The 16066-nt window shown below is 40.4% G+C and overlaps 1 protein-coding gene across 1 annotated transcript in view; it reads left to right on the forward strand.

Annotated features, from left to right (window-relative positions):
- Positions 1–16066, forward strand: part of g (adaptor-related protein complex 3, delta 1 subunit-like garnet) — a 580467-nt gene that overhangs the window by 488823 nt on the left and 75578 nt on the right. The gene's annotated exons all lie outside the window — the stretch shown is intronic.

The raw sequence follows: 16066 nt of genomic DNA on the forward strand, positions 1-16066 counted from the left end.
TATAGTAAATGAGAAGTAAAACAATATTCAAAGTGATATTTCACTTAAGTGTTCAGTATACATATTGAATACATTAACAAATTCCAAGCAACCCTAGGTACTGTCATGGACCCACAGACAAGTATGGTATGGTTTTGACTAGATGGCCAGAGCAGTACAGTCTAGTGGTAATAGAAGCTTACATTGCTTGATGGTACTCATTGTAGCCAACAGACTGTGCATGATTTGTTTACTAGCGCTTAACACTATAGTCCCATGACACTCATTGTTCTATAATAGGGTTGTGAAGTGATGGTGCCATGTTTCACCTACCCTGCAGCAAATATTCTCAAGGCAAATGTACAGACCACGAAAGCTTACATCAACACAAGTATTGTAGATATTGTAAAAAAAGTGTGATTTATTGTTTTCTATGCAGAAATTTTACGAAAAAACTCTATTTTTTTCTGGAACATGTACTCCTATAAATTATTTCCTATTTATTCATTGCTAAGTGCTCATTGGTAATTTTTCTAAGTTCTCGATGAATGTCGTCAATTTAGAAAATGCAAATTGCTCATGTTTATGTTAAATTTATTGGGTTAAGCAACAATTACCAGCTCAGAAAAATAACCGAAGTCTTCAGTTTTTCTTCTCATTTTTTCATTCTGTAAAAATGGATCTCTCTCTCTCTCTCTCTCATCAATAGAAAAAGAGAGACAGTTGCAAGGATTTGGAAGGAATCGGTGTGTTCTATTGAAAAGGTAAGCATGAGCATTAAGTGAAAATAGGAAACCACAGAAAACCATTAACTGGGTCCTGGACAGTAGGACTCAAACCCACTATCTCCCAAATCCTGAGGTTGCGAGTTAGCTAACCTGGCACACCAAAGAGTATGGCTAAACTATTTGGACAGATAACTCACATATTGCTAATGAGAGGAGGTAGGACTAATAAATAATTAAAACTATAATTTGGAAATCAAGCTTGCCAGGATTTGCTGCGATGCCATAGCAGTACGCTAGCATAGCGAAGTCAAGAGCTCAGCGGTCCGCTAGCGTGGCAGGGAAAGTCATAAAATAACACCTGTCAGCGGTACAATGTACGCTCCAGCAGCCGACGTGTTAAATTTAGAAGGTTATATTATAGATTGGTACTTTATACTCTTTCACTTGAACAGCTATTAATTTATTTGGAAGGAAGAAGTGAATAATCTTCCATGACCAAAGTCTTCAGTTTTTCTTCTCATTCTTTCATTCTGTAAAAATGGATCCCTCTCTCTCTCTCTTAACAGTAGAAAAAGACAGATATATTAATGACAGCACTTGAAATAACAATCGATCTATATTCGAATATTACAAAGCATGTATTTGTAGGTAAGTACCCTTCACTGTCTCTGTATATCAACACAACTTGCATATTCTCATAATTGGCACTAGTTATATCATACAAATACTGTACCTGTATAATACTGTGTTCACTGATTCTAATACTTGGTTTAAAGATACATTCACTCTAGCAACACATGCTTGTTGTTCCAGAATATAAATTATGGAAATTCTGAAATACAGCATCCCATAGCTCACACCAACATATGACACCAAGCCACCACAAGTGATAAAATACCAAGTGCCTAAGCACTCCACAGTTTGTAGGTCAGCCACATTCCACAAACATTTTAAGACAAGCATGTTTTTTTTTTTTTTTTGCTAGGGGCTTTACGTCGCACCGACACAGATAGGTCTTATGGCGACGATGGGATAGGCAAGGCCTAGGAGTTGGAAGGAAGCGGCCGTGACCTTAAGGTACAGCCCCAGCATTTGCCTGGTGTGAAAATGGGAAACCACGGAAAACCATCTTCAGGGCTGCCGATAGTGGGATTCAAACCTACTATCTCCCGGATGCAAGCTCACAGCCGCGCGCCACTACGCACAAGCATGTTTCACAAAAGTTACATCTCGTCTCACGTTCCACCAAAGATTCAAGAGACCGGGCGAGTTGGCCGTGCGGTTAGGGGCACGCAGCTGTGAGCTTGCATCTGGTAGATAGTGGGTTTGAGCCCCACTGTCATCAGCCCTGAAGATGGTTTTCCGTGGTTTCCCATTCTTACACCAGGAAAATGCTGGGGCTGTACCATAATTAAGGCTACGGCCGCTTCCTTCCCACTCCTAGCCCTTTCCTATCCCATCGTCGCCATAAGACCTATCTGTGTCGGTGCGACGTAAAACCAATAGCAAAGAAAAAAAAGAAATAAAGAAATAAATTCAAGACAAGCATGTCTCACAAAAGTCACATATTTACGTAGATCAAAGTTTTTAAATCAACTCCTCCGCTGTTTTCAGTCAAGTCATCTTGGTCGTTTTCACATGCCTAAATAGACCTCAGCTTCCTCCTCCTCTCACATGGTACGTCTAGATTGATCTTCGCCATCCAATCATGAGTGGAAGATTCACTTGCCATACCAAGACCACACCCCGAACCTCTTCCGGGTCCCATGACAATAACAATAAGGCACCTCATCGGACTCTGAGCAGTTCCATGACTCGCAGAAACTTTCAGAGTTGTAAATAGCAATGTTTTCCCATCCGCTTGTACAAAACAAATTGCTCATACCACATATATTTTTTTGTTTTACAATTTGCTTGACGTCGCACCGACACAGATAGGTCTTACAAGTAATTAAAATCATTGCGAATCCGTATTGAAAGTAATCTTATGAAAAATGTAAGAAATTTATTTCTCTTCCACCTATTCAGTACAACACAATAATTTAGAATTAAATCCTCTTTAAAATAAGAATTGGTGCATGTTTCTTGTTAATCTTGTAGCAGATTTAAGATCAAATTTTAATCTGCTACCTGATATGGTTTGAGGTAATGCTACAGCTGATGATGCCCCATAAGAAAGGGCGAAACATGTACCAATTCTTATTTTAAAGAGGATTTAGTTCTAACTTAAATATTGAGTTGTATTGAATAGGTGGAAGAGAAATAAATTTCTTATATTTTTCATACAGATAGGTCTTATGGCAACCATGGGATTGGAAATGGCTAGGAGTGGGAAGGAAGCGGCTGTGGCCTTAATTAAGGTACAGCCCCAGCATTTGCCTTGTGTGAAAATGGGAAACCACAGAAAAGCATGTTTAGGGCTGCCGACAGTGGGATTCGAACCCACTATCTCCCGGATGCAAGCTCACAGCTGCGCGCCTCTAACTGCATGGCCAACTCACTCCGTATACCACATATATAGACCTTCCAGCTTAATATATCGTCGTTGCCGGGACAAAACCTCCTATGTGTTAATATTTTTGGAGATATACTGACCCGCAACACATACATTATGAAGAGCGAGAATGCCTTGACAATTGTCACACAATATTGGCCCTTAGATGACAGAACCTTAGCGGCCAAAGTTCTAAGCTAAAATATTTCACATAGGAGGTTTTGTCCCGGCAACGACAATATTATGAATAAATGTACAAATGAAATAATAATGTTAATAATAATACAAATTATGACAATAATATCTCTTACTTCCGAATACAGTGCGGGGATGTGATATATGTACTATCACAAGCTCTATCATCGGTATTCGATGATTCTGCAGAAGTCGATTAGTAATATCCGTTGACTAGTGTAAACAAACCTCCAAGTTTGAAATGAAGGCACAGAACATGTCTTCTTAATAAATGCGTAAATAATTTGGTGGAAAGCAGTTGTTAACTCATTAGAAATAAAGGCTAGAGTAAATGTTCGCTTAATTTTAATAATATCATAGGTACTGAAATTGAGTAAGAATGTAGCCTAATACTTCTCAAGGTATGGCAGGGTGCACGACTGATTTCAGAGGTTACTTTATATATTCTCGACCGAGCTCGATAGCTGCAGTCACTTAAGTGCAGCCAGTATCCAGTATTCGGGAGATAGTAGGTTCGAACCCCACTGTCGGCAGCCCTGAAGCTGGTTTTCCGTGGTTTCCCATTTTCACACCAGGCAAATGCTGGGGCTGTACCTTAATTAAGGCCACGGCCGTTTCCTTCCCACTCCTAGCCCTTCCCTGTCCCATCGTCGCCATTCTATCTGTGTCGGTGCGACGTAAAGCAACTAGCCTATATATTCTCGCATCTGCTTATATTTCAGAAAGACTGTTGCCAAGGAAATGTGTGGCAAAAAGGTTGTTACTCTCCTGGGGCTTGAAATATGTTTTCACGATACACCGTTTAAGTAAGGTTAGGTTTTACGGCTTTAATACGAAATCTGGAACGATTGCCATAGTCGCCGCTGGAATGATGCTACAGTATTACAGTTTTTAGGCATGAAATTGAACATGCTCCTTCATGTAGTATCAGATTTAGTCAAATAACCTACAAGTAAGCCTTTTGATACCAATTTTAATATGGTGTGTGCCCCCCCACCTGCATGACTTTTACGAAGAAGTGTGATATAATGTCAATCCATTATAGCGATTATATTTTTCACTGTTATGAATTCTCACTATAATGAACTTACACTGTATAATGGATACTGTGAGTGCAGTTTATTGAGAAGAAAACTTGGTAGAAGTACTTAAATCTTGTGGTTTTGTAATGTAGCTTTAAGCTTTATGTGGGAATGCAAGTTTTAACCGAGGTTTGAAATTTGCTTAATTGTGTTTCATAGCAGGAAGAAACGTATAAACTACGGTATTGATATTGTGCATTATTAATAAAAATACATCCATCCATACATACATGATAATTATAGACTGTTATGCTTTTCAGCATTCAGTCTGCAAGCCTTTGTGAATAACTACCTGTAAACACCTCCACAATCCTCTGTTTGCTACCAACTCTGTAGCCTCGTATAGTTCAGATATCTTATATTTAAATCTTTAAGAAAATGGAGTCACCGAGCTCCATAACTGCAGTCGCTCAAGTGCGGCCAGTATCCAGTATTCTGGAGATAGTGGGTTCCAACCCCACTGTTGGCAGCCTTGAAGATGGTTTTCCGTAGTTTCCCATTTTCACACCAGGCAAATGCTGAGGCCACAACGCGTCCTTCCCACTCCTAGCCCTTTCCTATCACATCATCGCCATAAGACCTATCTGTGTCGGTGCGACGTAAAGCAGCTTCCAAAAAAGAAAAAAATGGAATCGAGCAGTCATCGACTTGGTCTCGGTCTAATTCTCTTACCCTCCATGACAGTCCATTATTCTCCTGGATAACATATCCTTCTCTATTCATCTCACACGACTCCACCACCAAAGCTTGTTTATGCGTACAGTTTCATCCATAGAGTTCATTCCTTAGCCTTTGCATCTTCATTCAGATTACCCTCCTGCCATTTTTCTTGCCTGTTTGTACCAGCAAGCATTCTCGCTACTTTCATGTCTGTTACTTCTTACTTATCAGTAAGATATCCTGAGCCCTCCCAGTTTTCATTCCCATACAGCAAAGTCAGAGTAAAGATAATTTCTTCTGGAAGCTGACTTCTTTCTTACAGATTACCTTTTATCAGAAATGCAAGCCCATTGTATTAGCTTTGCTGCACCTTGATTCAATTTCACTTACTATATTGCCATCCTGGGAGAGAATAGTTAATTACTTGAAATGATTTATCTGTTCCAATTTTGTATTCCAGACCTGACATTCAATCCTCTTAGGTTTCTTCCCCACTGACATCACTTTACCCTTTATGACATGAAAATAAGCATTTCCAAGACTAGTCCCTGCACCTATTTTCAAGTTCCAGGATATTGACCTCGATTAAATTTCTCCAGCTTGTTCTATCTGACGCCAATGCTTTCACCTCCCTCCACGTCTTGTTAACTCTATCTCCTTGTTTATGGTTCTCTTCCAGGTAATCCTCTGTCTGCCTTGCCTGGAATACACAAGGCAGTCCCAACTCAATGCTTGCCTTGTGATACTTTCTTGTGGTCTTCTCAGGGTGTACCCAATCCATCTCCATTTTCTTCTCATTGCCAAGTGATCAATTTGGTTTTCTGTCCGGAGATCAGGTGACACCCACGAGGTCTTGTGGCAGTTCTTCTTTATCCCTGCCAGTGTTGTCAGACTATCATAAAACTCCTCCTCTTCCTCTTCTGCTACCTCTGTTGGCGCATAACACTGTACTATGGTCTAACTTTGGTTCTTATTCATACAGTAATTATCCTGTGTGATACAGGGGTCCATTCCATTATGCTATTTTTTGCTTTCTTTGTGAGTAAGACACCCACTCCACTTGAATGCTGATCATTTTCTCCTCTTCCAGAGTAAATGAAGACACCACCCTCTTCTGTCCTTATCTCTCCGTAGCCTGTCCATCTTGTTTCACTCAACCCAAGTATCTCCAGATTATACCTTTTCATTTCTGCTATTACTTTTCTGTCTGCCAGTTTCATACATAGTCCAGAATCCGATTCGTGTCCTGTATTTCATTGCAAAAGTAGTCTCCATAAAATTTTGTCTGGTTTCTGTAATGAGTTTAATTCAGGTGTGCGAGTTATTAGCCCACAAGGCAGGCATTGAGTTGGAATCCACAAGGCAGTCACAGGCAAGGCAGACCGAGGACTACCTGGAAGAGAACCATAGACAAGGATATTGCTAGAGTTAACAAGGCATGGAGGAAGGTGAAAGCATTGGCGGCAGATAGAAGAAGCAGGAGGGGCTGCCTCCTGTCTGCGCTAGGCCGCAGGATTTTTCTGTAGGGATTATATCGCTTAGCCTTTAAAGATCCCTCTTTACTACAAGGCAGTGGTTTCTTCTTTGTTTATCCCCAAGAAGAAGGGCTGCCTCCTCTGCCAGCTTCGCTGTACAAAAGGACTCCTCCTCTGCCCTTGCTGCCATTGAGGTCTTCATCAGAGCCCCATTAGCTGTCACTTTTCAGGGTTCCTGTAGGGCCTTCACAGCTACCGTAGCGGTCATGGGGCACACACACTCCCCACTGTACATCACCCCAACAGGCAATCCCCTACTTCATGCCGTTACCCACCTCCCATGACGTGGACGAGGGGTTGGCCTTGTAGGAGGCTCCAGGATATTACATTGCCAATTTCTGGCACAGTCTGCCCTTAAGATCAAATCACTGGCGTGGGTCAAACTGCTTACTACATTTGCACTTAACTGAATCAATCCCTGCCATATTATACCTTTCAGTGAATGATCCAAGTAAACAATGAAAAAAAAAAGTGAAAGTCGCCATAAGACCTATCTGTGTCGGTGTGATGTGAAGCAAAAAAAAAAAAAAAAAAAGTGAAAGGTTACAGTCTTGTCCAACCCCTGTGAGTACCTTGAAACAAGAATTAATTCTACCATTAATTCACTGCGACTTAGTTGTCAACATAAATGCCTTTGGTTGCCTATAATAACTTATCCCTAACCCATAATCCCTCAGAACAGCTAACACCTTTTCCCTCGTTATTCTGTCATCTGAAACCACACTGGATTTCCTCCAACTCTCCCTCAACCGTTGATTGAACCCTCATTTCCAAAATATCAGTGGACACCTTGCCTGGTGTACTTATCAATGAAATAACCTAATAGTTTTTCCCTTCCTTACAGATAGGTGCAATTAATTACTGCTTTCATCCAAAGAGATGGTACCTTACTAACATTCCATGCAGATTTTATTACTCTGTACAGCAATTTCATTCCTGCCTTCCCACTGTATTTCACCATTCCAGGTCTGATTTCATTTATTACTGCTGCTTTATGACACTGTTGTTTTCCTTCCCACAAACTCCATTATTTGTAGCTTCAACAGAAAGATTTCCTTTAATATGGAGAATATTTTCAAAATATTTCTTCCATCTGTCAAATGATTCCCTGTGACCTTCTATACATACTATGAATTCATCTGATTTACCCAAGACACTCTTCATTTCCTTTTTCCTTCCCTTTCTAAGATTCTTTATTACTGTCATTATGGTTTCCCTGCTGCTTGATTAAGCTTTTCTAGGTCATTACTGAAATATTCCTGTGATTTATTTTTAGACTCCAGAATGATTGTTTCGGTCTGTTTCTTCCATCTGCGTACAGTTCCCTATCAGCATCAGTTCTTGTTTGAAGCCATTTTTAGTAGGCCTCCCTTTTATGTTCACAAGCTGCCTTGACTTCTTGATTCTACCAAGAAGTTCAGTTTCTCCCATCTCTATGCACATATGTTCCTAAGCATTCCCTTGCTGTTTTTACTCCACCATCGCTGTATGCCATCTATTCTGTCTGAACTCTGACCACTAAACACAAGTTTATGGAAAACTCAAGGAAGGTGCGCATAGGAGCTGACAGGAAGGACAGTCTGTATTCCCTGGGCTCTGCCAGTCCTTCCCACTGCTGACACCCGCTGTTCTTTTCAACAAGAAGGAATTGGGAAACAGCCTCATTATCATAAAAACAGGAAAGAAATTAAAAGCGGCCAATGATTTTCCTTTTCTTCCCTTAATATCATACCTGCTTCCGAAAATGATTCCTGTTTTCATTTATGCAAACCTGTCATCTTCAAAGGAAATTCTGTAATGCATCGTAATTTATCTTATGCCACTCTTCTAATTTCATTTTGCACCGAGCTCGATAGCTGCAGTTGCTTAAGTGCAGCCAGTATCCAGTATTCGGGAGATAGTAGGTTCGAACCCCACTGATGGCAGCCCTGAAGATGGTTTTCCGTGGTTTCCCATTTTCACATCAGGCAAATGCTGGGGATGTACCTTAATTAAGGCCACGGCCGCTTCCTTCCCACTCCTAGCCCTTTCCTGTCCCATCGGCGCCATAAGACCTATGTGTGTCGGTGCAACGTAAAGCAACTTGCAAAAATAATTCATTTTGCAGGGCCTCAGCATTGTTCCAATAGTCTTTTTGTTTTAAATTTCCACACAAATAAGTCGCACATACTGTGATCTGTAGAATGATCTCCTCCTTCACGCACTACAGTGAATAGTTCGGTAGTAAAACAAATAGTTGAATTCCAGGAAAACAGGTGTAAAGCCAAAACAGATACAAATGAAATGAATTGGTGATATCAAAAGACCAAACAGAGAAGACTGGAACAATCTGCTCTGAAGACAGAAAGGAAGCCCATAGTAAGAGAATGATAGAAGTATGGATACAGAAGAAGGTAAATGCACGCCTCTATAAGTACTTTGTGTAGTCCTAATGGGCTTATTTGCAAGTATATAATAATAATAATAATAATAATAATAATAATAATAATAATAATAATAATAATTTTAAAAAATGTCCGACTCGGCTGAATGGTCAGCGTACTGGCCTTTGGTTCAGATGGTCCCGGGTTCGATTCCTGGCCGGGTCGGCGATTTAACCTTCATTGGTTAATTCCAATGGCCCGGGGGCTGGGTGTTTGTGCTGTCCCCAACATCCCTGCAACTCGCACACCACACGTATCCTTAACCATAATAACACGCAGTTACCTCCCCATGGCAGATGCTGCCCACCCTCATCGGAGGGTCTGTCTTACAAGGGCTGCATTCGGCTAGAAATAGCCACACAATAATAATAATAATAACAATAATAATAATAATAATAATAATAATAAAAATATTGATGGTTACATTTACTTTATGCAACTATCAAATTTATTATTTAAAATTGGAACCCTCAAGATGTGTTTACAACTGTTGTACTTCTGTACAAGAGGAAAGCAAAACAGCAACAGTTTGTAATGGAAATAGAAAGGAACAGGAAGAAGAACAGGTACAAAATGTGGAAGAAAGCAAGAGTGAAAATCATCTTCTTCCTCTTATTATTTTCTTTTTTATGTCGCACTGACACAGGTGTTACGGGGACAATGGGATAGGAAAGGCCTAGGATTGGGAAGGAGGCAGCCATAGCCTTAAGGTACAGCCCCAGCATTTGCCTGGTATGAAAATGGGGAAACCATGGAAAACCATCTTCGGGGTGGCCGACAGTGGGGTTCAAACCCACCATTTCCTGGATGCAAGTTCACAGCTGTGCGACCCTAACCGCACAGCCAACTCGCCCCATTCATCTTCTCCTTGTTCTTCATTTCCTTTGTACACTGGTGTTATAATAATAATAATAATAATAATAATAATAATAATAACAACAACAACAGTCCGTGTGTTTCAACAGTAAACACTCATTACTCAGTGGTGTACTTAACCTTCTTCTTCTTTCCCTTTGTGCTGTAAGGCGTCGGGGCATTTTAGCCATTTATTAAAATTTCTTCTGTTGTGCGCCATTCTCTGAACATCACCCAAGGTCTTCCCTCGCTTCCTGATCAGTCCCAAGATGTACTCCTCCCATTCAATCCATGGCCTCCCTCGTGTTCTTCTTCTTGTTGGTCTGGCTCGCCACACCTGCTTCTCTTTCTTTTATCTTCCATTCTTTCTAGGTGACCAATTCTCTCCTCTCAATGACATTCATTATTGGCTCCTGCTGAAGCTCCTCTCTCACTGGTATTCCTAATATGGTCTTTTCGAGTTTTCCCGACAACTTTCCACAAATATCTCATCTCAGCGGCGACCAAATGACTCCCCAGATTTTTATGCACTGTCCAACTCTGCACCATGCAGGAAGGTTGGCAAGTACACGGCATGATATACCCGCATTTTTGTGTTTCTAATAATTTATTTCTTCCTTATGATTGTGTTGTTTATACCATAGTAAACTTGATTAGCTTTTCTAATTCTGTTGTTTATTTCTGCCTCTAATTTTCCATCCTCTCTGAAAATGGTGCCCAGATACTCAATTTGTTCTACTTGCTCTATATCCTCATTGTTCCACTTGATCTGAAGCTGTACTTTTTCTCCTTTGGTGAACTGTTTGACCTTGGCGTTGCTCACATTCACTTCCATCCCACGGTCCTGGAAGGCATAAGCCCATTCAGTAAGAGCTTGTTGGAGATCCTCCTCTTTCTCAGCCAAAATCAGAATGTCATTTGCATAGACCAAGGATTGGACATATATTGGTGTCAAGTTCCAGTTGCCAACCTTAATTCTTTTAGTTCTTCTTTTCCAGTGCTTAATGACTTGGTTCATGAAGATCACAAAGAGAAGAGAACTCAAGCAGTCACCCTGCTTTACTACCTTCGCCATTTCAAATTCCTTAGAGCATTCTCCAGCTATTCTCACCACCCCTTGGACTCTATTGTACATGTTCCTAATGCGGCATAAGAGAGTTTTGGTTACCTTTTCCTCTTTAAGTGCTGCCCAAAGCTGTTCCCTGGGGAGAGAGTCAAATGCGGCCTTTAGGTTAACACATGCAGCTAGAACATCCTTCCCATGACTTAGTCATTTCTCTATAACGGTTATTAGTGTGTATATATGGTTGTGTGTTTGTCGATTTGGCCTTAAAGCACACTGTTCTTCTTCCAATTTTTCCTCTACTTCCTGTCTCAGCCTCCTCTCCAATATGTAAGAGTATATCTTTCCGGCCACACTGGAAAGACAAATTGCTCGATAGTTCGCACAGTCCAAAGTGCTGCCCTTCTTATGGATAGGAACAGTAATGTTCTTCTCCCAATCCTTTTGGAATCTTCTGAATGTTCCATGCTTGTTGGCATATCCTTGTCATCCATTTCATAACAGCCTCTCTTCCAAACTTCATCAATTCCAGTGAAATTCCATCCCAACCAGCTGCCTTGCCCACCTTCATTTCAGTGATAGCCTCTCTTATGTCACTCTTTATAATTATCTCCCCTTCTTCTACTTCTTCTTCTGCCCCATTACCGGAGTCGTCTTGTGAATTCTGGTCTGCATGGAACACGTCCTCATAATAGTGCTCCACGTATCAAGAATGTCCTGTGGCCTCGTTTGGTTCTTCTGGTTCCTGTCTTAAATGTTTCTGACTTTCTTTTCCAATTTTGCCTTGGATGGATCTTAGTATTTTCCAAAACTTCTTCTGATTATTTCTGTATTATGATTCCATTTCCTCAGCAAATTCCTGCCAGTTCCTTTCTTTTGCCTCTTGTACTTGTCACTTAGCTTCATTATGTGCTTCAACATAATTCCTCCAGTCCCCTACCCTTCTTGTTGTCATGTACTCCTTCCATGCTGCCTTTTTCCTCCTTACACCTTCCTTGACTTCCTCAGTCCACCACTTGGTTCGTTTCCTTTGTGTGTTTACTGTAGTTTTCCCACAGACCTCTTCTGCTACTTTGATAATATTCATCTCAAATTCCCTCCATCTCTCTTCTAAGTTCCAGCCTCTCTCAGTTTCTTCTCTTTCTGTTTGCTGAAGTTCTTCCCCCAACTTCTGAACATAATTCTGCCTAACCTCTTCCTCTCTGAATGCAGAAATTCTTATTTTCTTGAATCGAAGATGAGAGGGTGTGGGTGTAACCTTAAACATTGTTTTCATAACCAGAAGCCAATGTTCTGTACTCCTTTCTGCACTGCGGAAGAAGTGCTGCATAAGTCATGTTCTTGGTGTAACAAAAGTAGTCAATGCAACTCTTTGCTCCTCGGCGTACTGCCTCAAAAGTTATTTTATGGATACCTTTATTGGGGGGGGGGGGGGGGGGGGGAAGTGTTGCCAATCCATAACTCGTTATCAATACAGAATTCCAACATTCTTTCACCATTGGTATTGATGGTACGTTCTACTCTATATTGGCCCATACATCCATGTCCTCGACGTAACCTATTTCCAATCCTAGCATTCCAGTCCCCCCTCACAATAACATGTCTACTTCTTTCCCTGGCTTTGTCTATAGCTTTTTTGCATTTGAACATAAAATTGCTCCTTATCTACTTCTTGCATATCTTCAGTGGGGTCATAGACCTGCACTAGTGTAATACTTTCTTCTAGTTCCACATCCACTGTGATAAGTCTGAAGTTAATAGGTTCCCATCCTGTCACATTGTTTTCCACTGCTTCGGACATAGTGATGGCAACTCCTGAGTATCTCATTACATGTCCCTTATCCAAATTTATTTGGCCACTACCTTTTCTCTTGGTTTCACTGACTCCAAGTATGGCAAGTTTGTACTTCTCCATTTCTTCTACTATTTCCACCTCCTTCCCTGACAGCGAGGTCACATTCAAAGTACCAATTCTCATATACCTTTTCACGCCAGGTTGTTTCCTTGATCTCCGTCTGGCTATTCTCATGTTGCTCTGAACAGTTAATTTCGCTCCACGTGGGTTATTAGCTCTACAGAAGCTAGCATAATGAGGGGGCTGCCCTCTTAGCTGTCATGCCAGCCCATTTGCTGTCAGAGTATCTTCCCTTAGCCTTTGGGGTCCTCTCTCTATCTGCAAGGCAGCAGTTTGTGGTTTGCAGTTCCTCTGCCTACTTCGCCATTGAGGTGTTTACAAGGTTCCTTCTTCTGCCTCCGTAGCCATTGACTGCCAACTTCTGACGAATTTGTGCCATTTCCTGCACAAAGGCTTCATCTGGCCTCCAAAAGGGGAACTCCTCCACCAGTAGCCGTTGGTCCCCCTTCTGGTTGTCAGGTTTGGTAATTGCCGCCTGACCCTCGGCCAGACAATCGCAGGTTGTACCGTCTACCGTCACATACGGTAGCAGGATATTCCTGACTTGACCAGCGGTGTGCTTAACCATGATGGATAATTGTTATTGTATGCTTTATAATTACAATCATTCAACACGTAAAGTAAATCACGTATCTCACTAGTGCAAGTGCAGATCTCTACTAACCGAGCCTTACAGGTCAGATGGGACAAAGAAGCGTTTATCTCCTGACAGGTAGCTGCTTACTTGTTCCTTGTGTGCTATAAGTTCTTGTTTGGTGGTCACTGTATATCCTGAACCTGCTGACTGCCTATTCTTTGGAACTTATCACTAGGGAGCAGACTTTATGTGCTAAAAAAGTGAAAGTTAAAAACATTCTGCTTTAAATATGACAGAACCACTCGTGTTCAAGAGGTAAAAAATATAAAGTTCTGTATAAAATTATGGTGGTATCAAACGTGCTCCTTAAGGCAAATGGATGTTTGTATATGGAAAAATACAGTACAGTATATTAATTTTTGATGTGCCTGACTAGATATTCCAATATTTACAAAAACGGTCATGTTTTGTTTAACTAAAGCAAAAGCAACATATCATCTTCAAAAAAATTGTACCAGTTCATACTCACCAATCACAGACTGGAATATTAGTTGCGCGAAGTAGTTTTAGAATTGCAGTGAACAACAAAGATCATCTCCAATTTGTGCATCACAAATGCATGTCGATTATCTCTGAAGAACGCCTTATAACTGCGAAAATGATTGCTCCTTATCACAGAATGTCAGACTTGCATAGTTAGAGAGAAAGTCACCTACACGAATGCCTTCAGCTTCACCAACATTTGCACCCTTTGATACTTGAGCAACTTCGCACATTTTTTTAAACCCTCAATTTTTACAGAACAAATTTTGATATTTGACCTTTAACGGTCCCTGTACCTGCAAAGCTGAGAGTGAATCTAATTTATTTTCAACAGCACGCACTTCCTTCACTGTTTTGGATAACACGTTAATGGATTTCAGATAACCTGTTCAAAGTTACATTTATCTTTTTCGGAAAGCTTACAGAAAGCTTGTCGGCTGCGCTTTTCATGTAAGCTGCACTGTTAGTAAGTAGAAGCAATACTTTGTCATATTTTACACCTTTTGGCCAAAGTAAGTGCATGACTTCATTAAACAACCTATCTACAGTGACATGGTTTGCAGCAGGCATTTCTTCACACACTAGCGAATAAGAATTTTCACAACCAGTCTTGCCATTCTTCAACACACCAACTAAAACATTTCCTCCTTTTCTACTACTTGAATCATTGGTTTCGTCGGTGCTCGCCCACAGTTCTTTGCTATCACGTACTGCCCGAATTCTTTGTATAAAGTTCCTTTGTAATGGAAGATACTTTTTCCTTAATGTGGATTCATCTGAAAGCTCAAAATTAATGTATTTTTTTAGGAAATTTCTCAATCCTGGATTATTTATTTTGCCAAGAGGAATGTTGGAACAAACAAATGCTCTGCAAAATCTAGATAATACTGGGAGTGTATAGATGGGCCTCCATTTGAAGTAGCTGGTTCATCTATTAGTAATTGTTGCAAACGCACATGCCAACCAGCCGCAATGTGCTTATTTCCAGACAAATGCTGGGTTACTTGAGAACGTTGATCTGCACTTACTGTTTTACCATATGGTTGGCAAAACGGTACTTTTCCATCGGTAGTGAAAATGTTTTTAAATTCCTCTATGTATTGTTGAAGACGCGATCTTGTACTAGACTTCACTTTCAACATTGTTTTGCAGGTTACGCATGCATTTACAGTGAGTCACTGTTTCAATAAAAATAAAAAAACGGCAGACACTGAAAGAAATATTTCTTCTCTCTTAGAAATTCAGAAAAAAGCACACGATCACAGGAATTATATATGGATCCAAACAACTAACCTTACTCTCAGGAGTGACACAATCCAACTGAGATTATCTTCCCAGTCCACAGTGCGCAGTTTAATTAACAGTATTTCCCATCACCTTATCTCTCTGTAATTGCCTTTTTCCGACGTTCAGTAAACAGAAGATGGCTGCACTTCGTATCTGTGTCAAGACTCTGAAATCTTCTAAATGGAACGTTATGTTTGAATCTTTAGCTAAGTGTGTTACATTCATCTGAATATAACCCTTCTTAAATGGAGCTTAGAATGTAATACTAGGGCTCTGCTACATGCAGTGTACTTATGATCCTTATTTTACTTTCACTGGAAATTTGAATACAACTTTGTACAATTGCTACAAACTTCATATCCAAACACATTTAAAAATGAGACAGAAGGAACACATTCAGTTGTGTACGAAATTGGTACTTGTTATGTCCCCTGCTTGCTGTTGTTGTTACCACATATGACAAGAACAACAGTGTAGATTTAGGAGTAAATGAATACTATCCACCGTAAAATTTAAAGAAGAAAGCAGTTTGCCCGTACTTTCAGAAACTGATCCATGAACTGGGAGGAAGATTAACAGTGTATATAAGTCATATTTCTGAATTTTGTATCTATTTATGGACTTTTCTGCAGATGTTCAAAAACTAGCTAGTTACTGGCTATGTCATTATCTTTAAACACCGATTTGATTTGCAGCACAATTTGTTTCGCTAGCATTCTAACTCGCTCAT

The sequence above is a fragment of the Anabrus simplex genome, chromosome 2 (assembly GCF_040414725.1).
Source record: "Anabrus simplex isolate iqAnaSimp1 chromosome 2, ASM4041472v1, whole genome shotgun sequence".
NCBI lineage: Eukaryota > Metazoa > Arthropoda > Insecta > Orthoptera > Tettigoniidae > Anabrus > Anabrus simplex.